This window comes from Psittacula echo (genome assembly GCF_963264785.1).
Source record: "Psittacula echo genome assembly, chromosome: Z".
Classification (NCBI taxonomy): domain Eukaryota; kingdom Metazoa; phylum Chordata; class Aves; order Psittaciformes; family Psittacidae; genus Psittacula; species Psittacula echo.
The window spans coordinates 58,951,996-58,964,086 of NC_137742.1; positions in this window are offsets into that span (position 1 = coordinate 58,951,996).

A 12,091-nucleotide genomic window follows, 5' to 3' on the forward strand; every position below is an offset into this window, starting at 1 on the left:
TGTATGCAAGAGCTTTATGACTACCCTCCATCCCTCCAAGAAAAAAAAGAATAAAGTAAAATAAAATCAGCACGAAGCCACTCTCACATGCATGGAGCCTTTGTGTTTGCAACTACGTCCATGGGATACCCTGGGATCAGTGGCATTACCTGAACTATCATGGCTGATCATAGAGTCACAGAATGAACTAGGTTGGAAAAAATACCTTGAAGCCTGGAGGTCTTCTTGTTCTTGATAGGAAACAAAGAATAAAGTTTTCCCTCTGAAAAACGGAAAATCTATTTGTTTTCAAGCACCATTTCCACAAATGTGTAGGCCTCTAATTGCTTTCGCAAATCTGCCTCTGTTTTATGAAATAGGTCCATTTTCCAGTGAATCTTGGGAAGAACAAATTTGTTTGGAATAGCATACGCTCAGATAAAGATCTAATTTTCCTAACCTCTTTGTTTCTTCTCTTCTCCCTTCCGTTTTACACAAAATAATTGCTGCAGTGTTTCCAGACTGTAGAATCTAGCATCAAGCCCAATTAATTGCCTTAGCTGATTACCTAGCTCATCATAGAATCATAGAATAGTTAGTGGAAAGGACCTTAAGATCATCTAGTTCCAACCACCCTGCCATGGGCAGTGACACCCCGCACTAAACCATGCCACCCAAGGCTTTGTCCAACCTGGCCTTGAACACTGCCAAGGATGGAGCATTCACAACTTCCCTGGGCAACCCATTCCAGTGCCTCACCACCCTTACAGTGAAGAACTTCCCCCTTATATCCAATCTAAACGTCCCCCGTTTAAGTTTTAAACCATTACCCCTTTGTCCTATCACTGTAGTACTTAATAAAGAGTCTCTTCCCAGCATCCTTGTAGGCCCCCTTCAGATACTGGAAGGCTGCTATGAGGTCTCCACGCAGCCTTCTCTTCTCCAGGCTGAACAGCCCCAACTTTCTCAGCCTGTCTTCATACGGGAGGTGCTCCGGTCCCCTGATCATCCTCGTGGTCCTCCTCTGGACTTGTTCCAACAGTTCCACGTCCTTTTTATGTTGAGAACACCAGAACTGCACACAATACTCCAAGTGAGCTCTCATGAGAGCAGGGTAGAGGGGCAGGATCACCTCCTTCAACCTGCTGGTCACGCTCCTCTTGATGCAGCCCAGGATACGGTTGGCTTTTTGGGTTGCAAGCGCACACTGCCGGCTCATGTTCAATTTCATATAACATGTTAAGATCATATAACATCTCTTTGCTATGTATGAAACTACTGTTCTGACAGCACAGAACTGGAAGGCTCATTTTGCCTTTGATCTTGCAATTCCAACAAAACTGCTTATAGGTTCTGTACCTGACAGTGGTACAGCAGAAATCAGCAAGAACTCTGGTTTTCCCCTCCACAGTGACAAGGTGCAGTAAAGAAATCATTAGCAGTGGAATTTACATAACAGAACTCAAGCTAAATGGTGGTTTGTTTTTGCAGTTTATTTTTCTGCAGTAGACAGGGTCAAAACATTTTTTCACTTGACTATGCTGGTAAAAAGGGAATCCTCTTACCTCTACTGAAGAGAACAACTGATAACCATTGTTCCTGAAGGGCAATGAATATTCCAAATACTAAATATTAAACAAATGCAGCCCCACTTAATGGAGGGTCTTAGGAAAGAGAAAGCATTTTCATAGGTACGAGCCTTTAAAGACTAGTTTAACCTTAAGAATTTTTCTATATACAATTTTTTTTCATGAAAATCAGCTTCTTGATATCACAAAGGGCTCGGTGCTCCACTGACCTCTTCAAAAAGTCTTGAACGCCAAAAGAACAAACCAGCACACAGGCTAGTAGCTTCACTGATCAGATTTGACCTTAACCCTTCAGATACAATTTCTAGCATGTTCACTGAAACACAGTAAATGCCCTAATTTTAGGAAAAATAACCACCCTGCAACTTCCAAAATTTTCAACGTATTTACAATTTCTGTTTGAAATATAGTGAAGAATACGAATAGCTACAGAAAAAAGGGTTAACAAGATCACAGTGAAAAATTACCACTATTACAATTCTTTCTGCTCTAGAAGAAACAAAGCAATTCTATCTCAGTGCCATTTTTCTCTTTTGAACTCATCAGTATTGCATAATTCTCTACTTTTTACACAGAATTTCTGAAATTTCCTAGGACAAAGGCTCATAAAAACCAAAAAAGAGGCTCCTAAAAAGCAACAACAACAAAAAAGATTATCCTAGTGAGTTGTATTAACATTTATCATCTATTTAAATCTCAGTTTCCCAAAAAACCTTTAACAGATTTCTGAGGGAATAGCTGTCCATAGACATTTAAGGCTGAGCCTGCCTTATTGCAAATATGTACACCGTGTAGTAAACTACCACAAGTGCAATAGACCTGTGGCCAGACAGAAGCTGTACCAGGACACACTACGTTCTGCAACACCAGCCTGACCTTGCATATGAAGTCTTTGTGCTGAAAAGATCAAATAAACTCTGAACCATCACCGAGAGGTGCCCATACTCCCACGCTACATCTGAAGTTGGGTTTAGTCTTGCCCCCACTTCAGCCCTGAGGAAAGGCAGCGTCAAGGGGTAAGGTTCCTTAAACAAGCCTGCCAGACCTGTCACAGGAGATACCCAACACAGCATCCTAACTCTCATACACAGAAAGTCCGGTTTCACTCTTCTGTTGTAGCTATTCTTGTGTATCTTTAGCACTATATGACAGTTTATGATTTCCTGATGTGTGCTTTCAGGGAGCTGTTATAGCTGTGAACATTTAACATGTTTGGAACCTACTCCTGTTAAAAATTGACTATGCTATTTACAAGAGAACACATGATAAATACATTTTTGGGGAAGAGCGGCATGAAAAATGCCATGCTTACATGGAATGAAAGTGTTGCTCAGACACGCAGACGTGCACGGTGGATTTGCCTACCCAATGAGGGACCTCTACCCCTGTAAGCTAAACATGCAAAAGTACCTGTGCTATGTTTGATGTTTAAAATCATTTGGCCTGTCGGTCCCACACTCCTCACAGATCTTTCTTTCAACCCTGGAACAGTGAAAAGATTGTGTTTAAATGCACAGAAAGAAAGATTATACTGAAATAATGAACAATGCAATCTCTTCTTACCTGCTAGCAGTGGAATCCCCATGAGCTTCCAATGGCTTATGAAGGTGTCTTTCCACCCTCCCCAGTCAATGAGGTAATTGGATCTTCATTCCTTGAGTCTTCTCCCTACCTGAACCTTGAACAGATGCATCTTGTCAACTGCATCCATGCATCTTGCAGCAATAAAAAAAGCACATGTAGGCTAAAGTAAAAAAAAATTAATATTTACACATCAAGGTATTTCTCATTCCCTCCTAAACCTTCCCTCTGTGAATTGCTCCCTCATGTTTGGGGAGACTTATTTTTATTTTGCCAATCTACTGGAGCCACAGGAGTTCCAGAGCACCCGATTTCTGTCATAACTTAACTTGTAGTAGTGGGAATTTGTAATTTTCTGTTTGCATCAGTAGTATATGCAGTAGGGTGTAACTCTAATTTTAGGACAGGACGGAATTAAGAATATAGACTTGTTTGAGCTGCATGTTGCATTTTAGTCCACACAGTAGGAAAGAAAACAGCTTCAGTGAAAAATGCTTAGCTTGTGAGATCATGTTAGTAGCCAAGAGGACAGAAAAACATACCTGTGTCCAAAACAAAATGCCAGTCTATCCTTCTGCACCCTTCTTTTCTTCAGTCTGAAAACATCATACTGGCAATACTGATACACTAACATATGTGAACATGAAACAACACTTATTACATAAAGCACTATGCACAAAATACCAGTCCAAAGCTGGAATTGTTGATACGTGGCAGTTAAAGCTAAGATATAAAATAAACCTTCTCTTAAATCAGCTTTCCTTCATTTACTAAGAAAACCAGAATCTTAAGAGGGTTGATGGAGCTCAGCTGGTGAGCAGTTGTCTGAATTTAGAAAGAACAATTCAGAAACTGTAAGGTTTGCTAACTTCCAAAGACATTTAAGAGGCCCTAATGAGAAACAAAGCAACTATGGCATTCAAGTTGAAGAGCCATTTACTGTGAACATGACAAACCTGCTTGTCTATAGGCAAAGGAGCCTGAACAGACAGCAAGAATTAAACTGGTAGATCTCAGATGGTATTTCTGTGATGGCCTGGAGTTACTCAAAGTGAAGAGATGACAATACCTGCATGAAGAAAAATGTAGCTATCTTTCCAAAGTTTGGTGCACAAGTAGGTTCATTTAGGTCAAGAACAGCATGGCAGCAAGTCTGATGGAAGACTGGATACCTCGAACACACTCTATCTCCTCTTGTCCACTGCCAAGCTGAGCTGTTTAAGAAGCTGAAGTGTCTCTTCTGGCTAAATACGCTCCTATATCCAAGCACTGAGCTGCTTACTTCATCCCATTTGTTACTGTCACTTTAGTGTCTTTCGCTGTAATGCTGAAGTTCAACTTTCTGAACCCAAAATTTCACCTCTTGATTTTTCCATCTAAGTGAAACCAGTGAAACCAGATTATGATAGGAATGGATCTCTCCCAGAGCCTTACACTGCTTTATTCTAATGTGTGGACACTTGGAGAAGACTGCTTTGCACAAAACCACAAAAATCTCAAATGAGCTTCCACTCCAAAAACCTGCTGGTACCTGTTAAAATGACCACTGCTGGATTCTGTCAAATGGCTTTGAATTTGCAAGTTTACCCAACTCTTCAAAGCCCCATCTGCTGAAAGGTACTTGACACAGTGTACACTCACCTGATCACAGGGTTGTTTTCTCATCAGGGTATTTAGAAAAGCTAATGATCACAATTTGAGGAGGAATATTTTATGACATTTGTCACAGTACTGCCGTACAACTGAAGGGCCATTCATATTTAAGAACCATCTAAGGAGAAAATACCACCAAATAGCAGCAAACATGGTCATGTAATGCTTTGATGAGACTTTCTGAAATCATATACCATATATTCCCTGGATTAGACTCTAACAAGCTTGTTTACAGTTCGAAGTTTATAGAAGTAAAACATTAAGAACTAGACAATGCCGTAAGATGATCTCAGCCTTAGTATCCTGAAGTAAAACAAAAACATTCCTACCTGGAACATTTTACAAAATTGATCTTCATCAATGGAAGAATATACCTGCTAGTTTTCAGAGCAAAGAAGCAAATAAGGGTTTTGCAGCAGCAAAACATCTTCAAGAACTTCACATAGTTGGAGAAATAACGACTTTTTCCAAGAAAACAGTTTGCCTTTTAGTGCCTGGTATTGACCAATTCCTTTATTCTCCTACAGAAACCCTCATCTAGAGCTGCTGCTAAGAAAAGAAGTCTGTGTGGAATGGAGATTGAAGTAAGTTATTTGGATGCAACCTAATATTTACTTCAAATTCCATCGTGACAAAGGAAATTCGGTCATCACTTTCTCACAACTTTTCATTGCCTTTCCTAGGTAATAGTTAGAGAGTTTTGCTAAGACGAGATGCTTAAGCAGGGGCTCTCAAAGTCTCCTCAGAGATTTATAATTACGAGCTGATGTCCTCAAGAAATACACATTTAACAGGTGGCAATTCAATCAATCACAGAGGAAGTTTACTTACAATTTATTTTATTAGAATTTTATTACTTCACTTCTAGGCTTTCAGTTTGCTTTTTTCTCTCTGTGCTTCGTGTATATTTCAAAGAAGTCCACTATCAACTGCCAGAACTGCTGAAATTTGGTATCACAATTTGAAAGCTCCTTTTCAGGCTTCTGCTGCCTTTGCTTTTATTTTTTTCACATCCTTTTTTGTTTTGCTTCTAGTTTTTTAAAGTAGGTATATTTGTAGGAGGAAATAAAATATCCATTATCCCACAGAAAACAAGAACAAGCCAAAGGAATGAACAGGGTAGTCTTGAAACAAGAGAAGTCTTGATGAACTTCAGGCATAACCTGAATTTTCAACATCATGAACTTTCTTTTTTGGTCCAGGCTTCACCTTTTTGGGGTTCCCTCCTCTCTTCTCCCAGTAGCTCTGAGGCATGGCCATGTAAATTCCTAAGGCATCAGCTTCACAGTTATGGCAAAACCACTGCTTCTAGAATGTGTATTAAATCTGTAAAGTAACCAGTAGCATTCAGGAATTTGTTCTCACTAGGACATTGTTAATCACCTGTGGATGAGTTTCTGTAAGTCCTGGTTATGCAATCTAACAGAAATAATTTGAAGATTAATTTTGCCCTTTTGAGTATTCCCTGAAGTCTGTAAAACACATAGCTGTCTCATTCTTTAGGTTTTCCTCTGTTGCACAAATCTGTTTGCGTGGCTTGGATGCAAGATGAATGGATTGGTCAGTAACAGATCAGAGGTGGAATGGGGCACAACACATCATGCATGGCTGTCAGGTGTTAGGACAATGAACAGGACTCTGAGGAAGCCTGAACTCAACTTACTGAGTACTTCTGCCTATACAGAAAAAGCCCATCATCAATGGGCATAATGACAGCAAGCACTAGAGCTGCTTTCAAAATTCAGTTATAATTTTTCTGAGTTCGCAGCAATAAAAATGGATACTGCAGCCATTTGCAATAAACATCCAACCGATCACTTCCAGAAAGAACTAATTCAACCAGGAAGTCCCTAGAGTCATACCTTCTCAGAAAGTATGAACTGTTGGGGATACAGGCAGCTTGAAGTGAAGGGTACAACTGAACTGTTTTGGGTCCATCAGAATAGTGCCAATCTGAATGAAGGACAAAAAAAAAAATGGAAACCTGACACCATGCTTTTGCTTGTGGTATTTTATACACAAAGACAACAGTAGTAGGAAACAAGTGCTTCACTCTGACCAACTTCCTTCTTACAGAGCAGGCTGCTACAGAATATCTTTTATTTCTAAAAGGTAGTACCAAATTATTGAGACAGGTAGACAGTAGACATTAAGAAGGGGTGGACTAACTATCAGTGCTATTTAATTTATTAGAGAATATTACCTTTGATAAGTGTTGGCAAATAGCCCTGTTGTATCAGCAGCCAGGTAACCTGCAGAAGCTTTTATCAGCAGAACTTGAAATTAAGAACATCTTTGCACTGAAAGCAACAGAAATACACTTGCTGTACTAAGCAAAGATCCTACTGCATATATGAGAAGAAATGCTTCAAATTAAAATTCAGCTCTTCTTATGTTTTTGTTAAGTAAGCAGTGTTTATAATAAACACTCTGCTAACACTTGTAGCAACTTTCCTTACACAATTACAGGATCACTAAAAATGCCATGTTTCCTTCCACTACCTAAAGAGGGCCTACATGAAAGCTAAGGGCATGTAGGAAGAGCACAAGGGGCTTTAAACTGAAAGATGAGATATTTATATATTAAGTATTATAGGAAGTTCTTTACTGTGAGGGTAAAAAACAAGGGCACAGGTTGCCAGGAGAAGCTGTGGCTGCCCCATCCTTGGCAGTGTTAAAGGCTGGGCTGGACAAGGCTTTGAGCAACCTGGTCTAGTGGAAGGTGTTCCAGCCCATGGCAGAGCGGTTGGAACTGGATGAGCTTTAAGGTTCCTTCCAAACCAAACCATTCTATGATTCTATTACTTAAATTCACTTATGAGTCACATGATATATAAGAAATTAGATATTTTAACTTCCTGCAATAATGCTTGGTATTTAGAGTGGCCTTAGCAGTGTGTGTATATATATATATATATCTCTAAGAAATGTTTTCCTTGTTACCATTTATGCCTCAGAGGAGAATGTTGTTCAAAAAAAGACAATAGGAGAAAAGTTACAAGATGAGACATCAGACTTGACAGCATTGTTAGGCAATCTCTTAACTGACTGAAGTGAAGTCACTTATGTTGCTTTTAAGGTACTTGAAAGTTTACATTGCTCCCTCAATTTTTGTCATAGTTACTAAAAGCGTGGGCAGCAAGTCAAGTTTAAAATTGCTTTTCACCTCAACATCAGACTTCCCACATTACCTCAGTATCCCTGCTTCACCAGAAGTCCAAATCTCTCCTCAGTTTTGTTTCAAGCTGCTAAGCACAGATGACCTCTGATGTGGCAGCACATCAGCTGGCCCAAAGCATTAGTCATCACAGCAGTAGCTCTGTAGACAGGTGCCCCTACAGAGGCATTACAGCAAAGTTTAATTAGGAAAATCGAAGTAAAAAGTAAGTGCATTGTTCTTGGTTTTCAGAAGGGCACAGCAGTGAAATGTTGAAGTCTAAATGCCACAGCTGGACAGGCAAAGCCCAATGTTAAAGAAAGTGTAAACACAGCTCGATCAACAGTGTTGACAGGGCCTGAATGACACAATCCCAGGCTATTATTTTACCCATGATGGAGCACCTCAAAATGGGTTAATTTCCCGAACTGTTACAATAAGAAAACCTGCAATGCTCTTTGCTAGTCATAAAATAAAGATATCCATTTTTTGATAGTAAGTCCTAACTAGTTGCTGCTTCTGAAGATTTAACTTAAGTCACTATTCCCATACTTTTAGGCACCCTCATGCAGTGTGTTTGAAGTCACAAAACAAAGAAATATATTTTAAACATCAGTCAGACTTGCTCAGCAGTACAGGTAAGAGTACTTACCCCAGACTTCTATGTCTTGATGACCCCTGAGTGCACAACCCTAACAGACAGCCATACGCCTTAAAGAAATGCACCTTTTTCATTCACTGAAAAAATGCTGTCTTAAAGAAAAGCTTTTCTAGACACAGGTGGGAAATCCACCAATGACAGTTAATTTCATTGCATGCATCTTCTGCAGAAGAGGTGACACAAGCCTCATGCATGGGTGTGCCGTGATGAAGCCCTTCCACAAGTGTCCCAGCCAACACTCATGTCCCTCAGTTACAGCTCACCTTCTGCCACGGTCATGCTTCCAGTTTGTCCACCTATTAGTGTTAGTCCCTCATAGATGTTTACATATATTCCTGGAACTCGTCATTTAGGCACCAAAGGAACCAGTCTTCCTCTACCACATTACATGAAGCAGTTTCACATGTTCTTCCTTAGCTTTATCAGAAAACTTTAATATAGCAAGAAAAGTACTACTTCTGTATAAATTTGCATTAGTTTCCTGACTCATAAGGTCCAATTACTCAGAGGTGCTCAGCTACACATAATCAAATTTGTATTTTTCAGCACTAACCTCTGGGCAGCTGCACTTAAAACCAACAATTTCAGTGTTGCTCCTGAACTGCCTGCTTATCTGCAGCTAACTCTCAAAATATAAGCAGTTTTGATTTTTATCTGAAAGGAATTATGTAACACATTTTTGTCCTCATTTCCAGATAATAAAATAATTCAACTGTTGCTAGTTACGCTGTACTTAAACTGGTTTAAGCTGAGAACTAAAAACTATCCTTCCATGAAGGAGTGCAAGCTGAACACAAATGCTCCTGCTGGAATATTGAACTCCAAATATAGCTCCTTATTTGCTGCCAAGCACTATCTCTTGCATCCTTTCAGTACTCCAGCCAAAGAATATAAATGCATAGTCATCAGTACACATAATTTCTGTAAGTAAATACAGGCAGTTTGTTAACACTGGCTGTGACCAGCATCTTGAGGTTTGTGTGTTCCTCACAGACTTACAACCCCACAATCCAAGTAAGCTCAATTCCATCACACTGTAGTAATGAGAGATGCTCCATGCCACAACATATTACAAGGTTTTGCATAAAAAAAAAATCTCAGTAAAGATATAAAAAAGAAAAGTGAAAGAAAGCAGTTAAAAATAAAAGCCATACTGCATAAGCCATTTTTGGAACTGTATTCTCACTGGTGGAAATTCACTCTCACTCAATTGAGAAAAAGCAAATTAATTTATGAATATATGTGCTTTAAAAGGGCAAGAGTTAACTGATTTTTAAAGAATTTCTTCAAAAGCTGGGAAGCGAAAATAACAGCAAACTAAAATTAACTCCATTCATGGAGCCCAGAAATGAATGCAGTAATTAAACAGCAAGTGGACATTGCAGTAAGGAGTAAATCCTTCCCTCTTCTCCCTGTCCTAACACACAAGGGCATTAACTTAGCTACACTAAATAGCAGTCTACTAGACAGTAAAATAATTTTTAGTGAATGAGTTTAATGATCCTCATTTCTTTTATCAGTCTAATATTGAGTGGTTCACATAAAACCAAAGTGAAAAAATTCAACACTAATTCTAATGTAACAACTGGTATGCTGATCCACTGTCCCACCTTCTCATTGGTAACTAGGCTCTTGAGCTAAGTTAAAAGGAACTCAAGAGCTTTGCAGAAACCTCTCACTCAGATCCCTTACCCATTAACACAGAGGACAATATGGTAAAAGACCTGCTCATGACACACTGTGTTCCCTTCAACTTTGTTTATTGATGTACTGAACATGAAAAAGTACAAAGGATCCAAACACAAAAGAAAACATGTACAACCTCTTAAATACTCAACAGAATATATCTTCTATTCCAACAGATGTGAATTAAGTCATACTATACAACTTCAAATAAATACCAGCCTTATATTTTACTAAGTGCTCTGATAAACACTGTAAAGTGAAGCCCAATTTACACGCCTTCTCATCAATGCCGTTAGTTGCTACAGTAGTATAGGAAAGAAGCATGTAGCTACTGTTTTCCCCAAATTCGAAAAGTTTGTGATTTCTACAGTATATACAATTTTTAATGCACAGGATTAGCTTTAACGATCTAAATGCACCTAAGAATGAGGAAGTGCTCAGGAAGCCAATTGAGTTTTGAATAGCATTGAGTGGGTCAGCATGAAAACTCGCTTATTCACTTTAGCACGCACTTCACAGTATATGTACTGTACTATACTGAAAAATTTATAACTACAGTTTAAAAGAATAAGAACCAAAAGCAACTGCAAAGATAGTGTACAACTATGTTATGCATAGAACATTGCTTTTTCTAAGGGGAAGCATATGAGCATCTCAGTTTATACAAAAAGCAGGACGTAACTATGGAATTGTCAGTGCATCCTGGTGAAGGCATCAAACCCTCAGCTTTTTTAAAAATTTAATTATAAGCTAGATGCTAATTAGAAAATATTCTGTATTTTTTCCTTAAATTTCTTCAATACATGGTAAAGATTTTTTATATTTCCCCAAATAGTGATTTCAGCATCATACAAAGTTAAATTTCAACAGCATACAGGTATTTATGGGTTTTGTATGAAAAATGTAAGGAAATTTCAAAACCTATGATTATACTCATTTTTTACCACAAACATATTTATAAACAAAAATGTAGCATCACCATAAACAGCTAAGCTAGACTATCTACAGACAAAAATAGCAACAGATCTGATGCACTGTAAATTCAAGTCCTCAGGACAATAAAAATGAATAAGCAGACCTCAAGTAACAGTGCTAATGCCATTTACAAAGAAAAAACTCAATACAAAAACATTCAGAATTGAACATCACTTGGCATGTAACTTGAAAAATAAACTAAAACCAAAATTAGCTGAAAGGTTCATAACTCAAGGTCTTATTTACATTACACAAAGCTCAGGTGCTAGGCTTGAACACAACTTTCAAAATACCTCCAAACATACCCAACTTAGGCCACTTCTGCTGATTTGCTACTGTGCAAACCATGCTCAATGTCTTTTCTTAAGACAAAACAATTCTTCAAACAATAGCAAGTACATCACTAAACACCATGAGCTCCATCTGAAGGGAATTCTTTAGGAAGAACAGATTTTTTTTTTTTTTTCCCCATTTCTCAGTATTTAAGTTTCCTGCTTGCTCTTGTATTATTTGAATTTTAATTTGTTTCAAAATCACAAATTAATGTGAGCCACCTGTCACTTAATAACCAGGATGATCAAAGACTCCACTGATGATTACAAAAATGAAACCAACAGTGCATCCCATTGACTCTACGTCTTAACACAAAGGTCTCAAAAGTATCTCTACATCATAAATCTTTCTAAATTTTCCCCAGCAATTGCAAATTTCCTGGTAAGTTTCGAAAGCTCATTAGGTGTCATATGAAGAGATTTCTCAAAGTATTCAAGTCAAAATATTTGTTCCAGGACCAGTAAAAAGTTTCTCCAA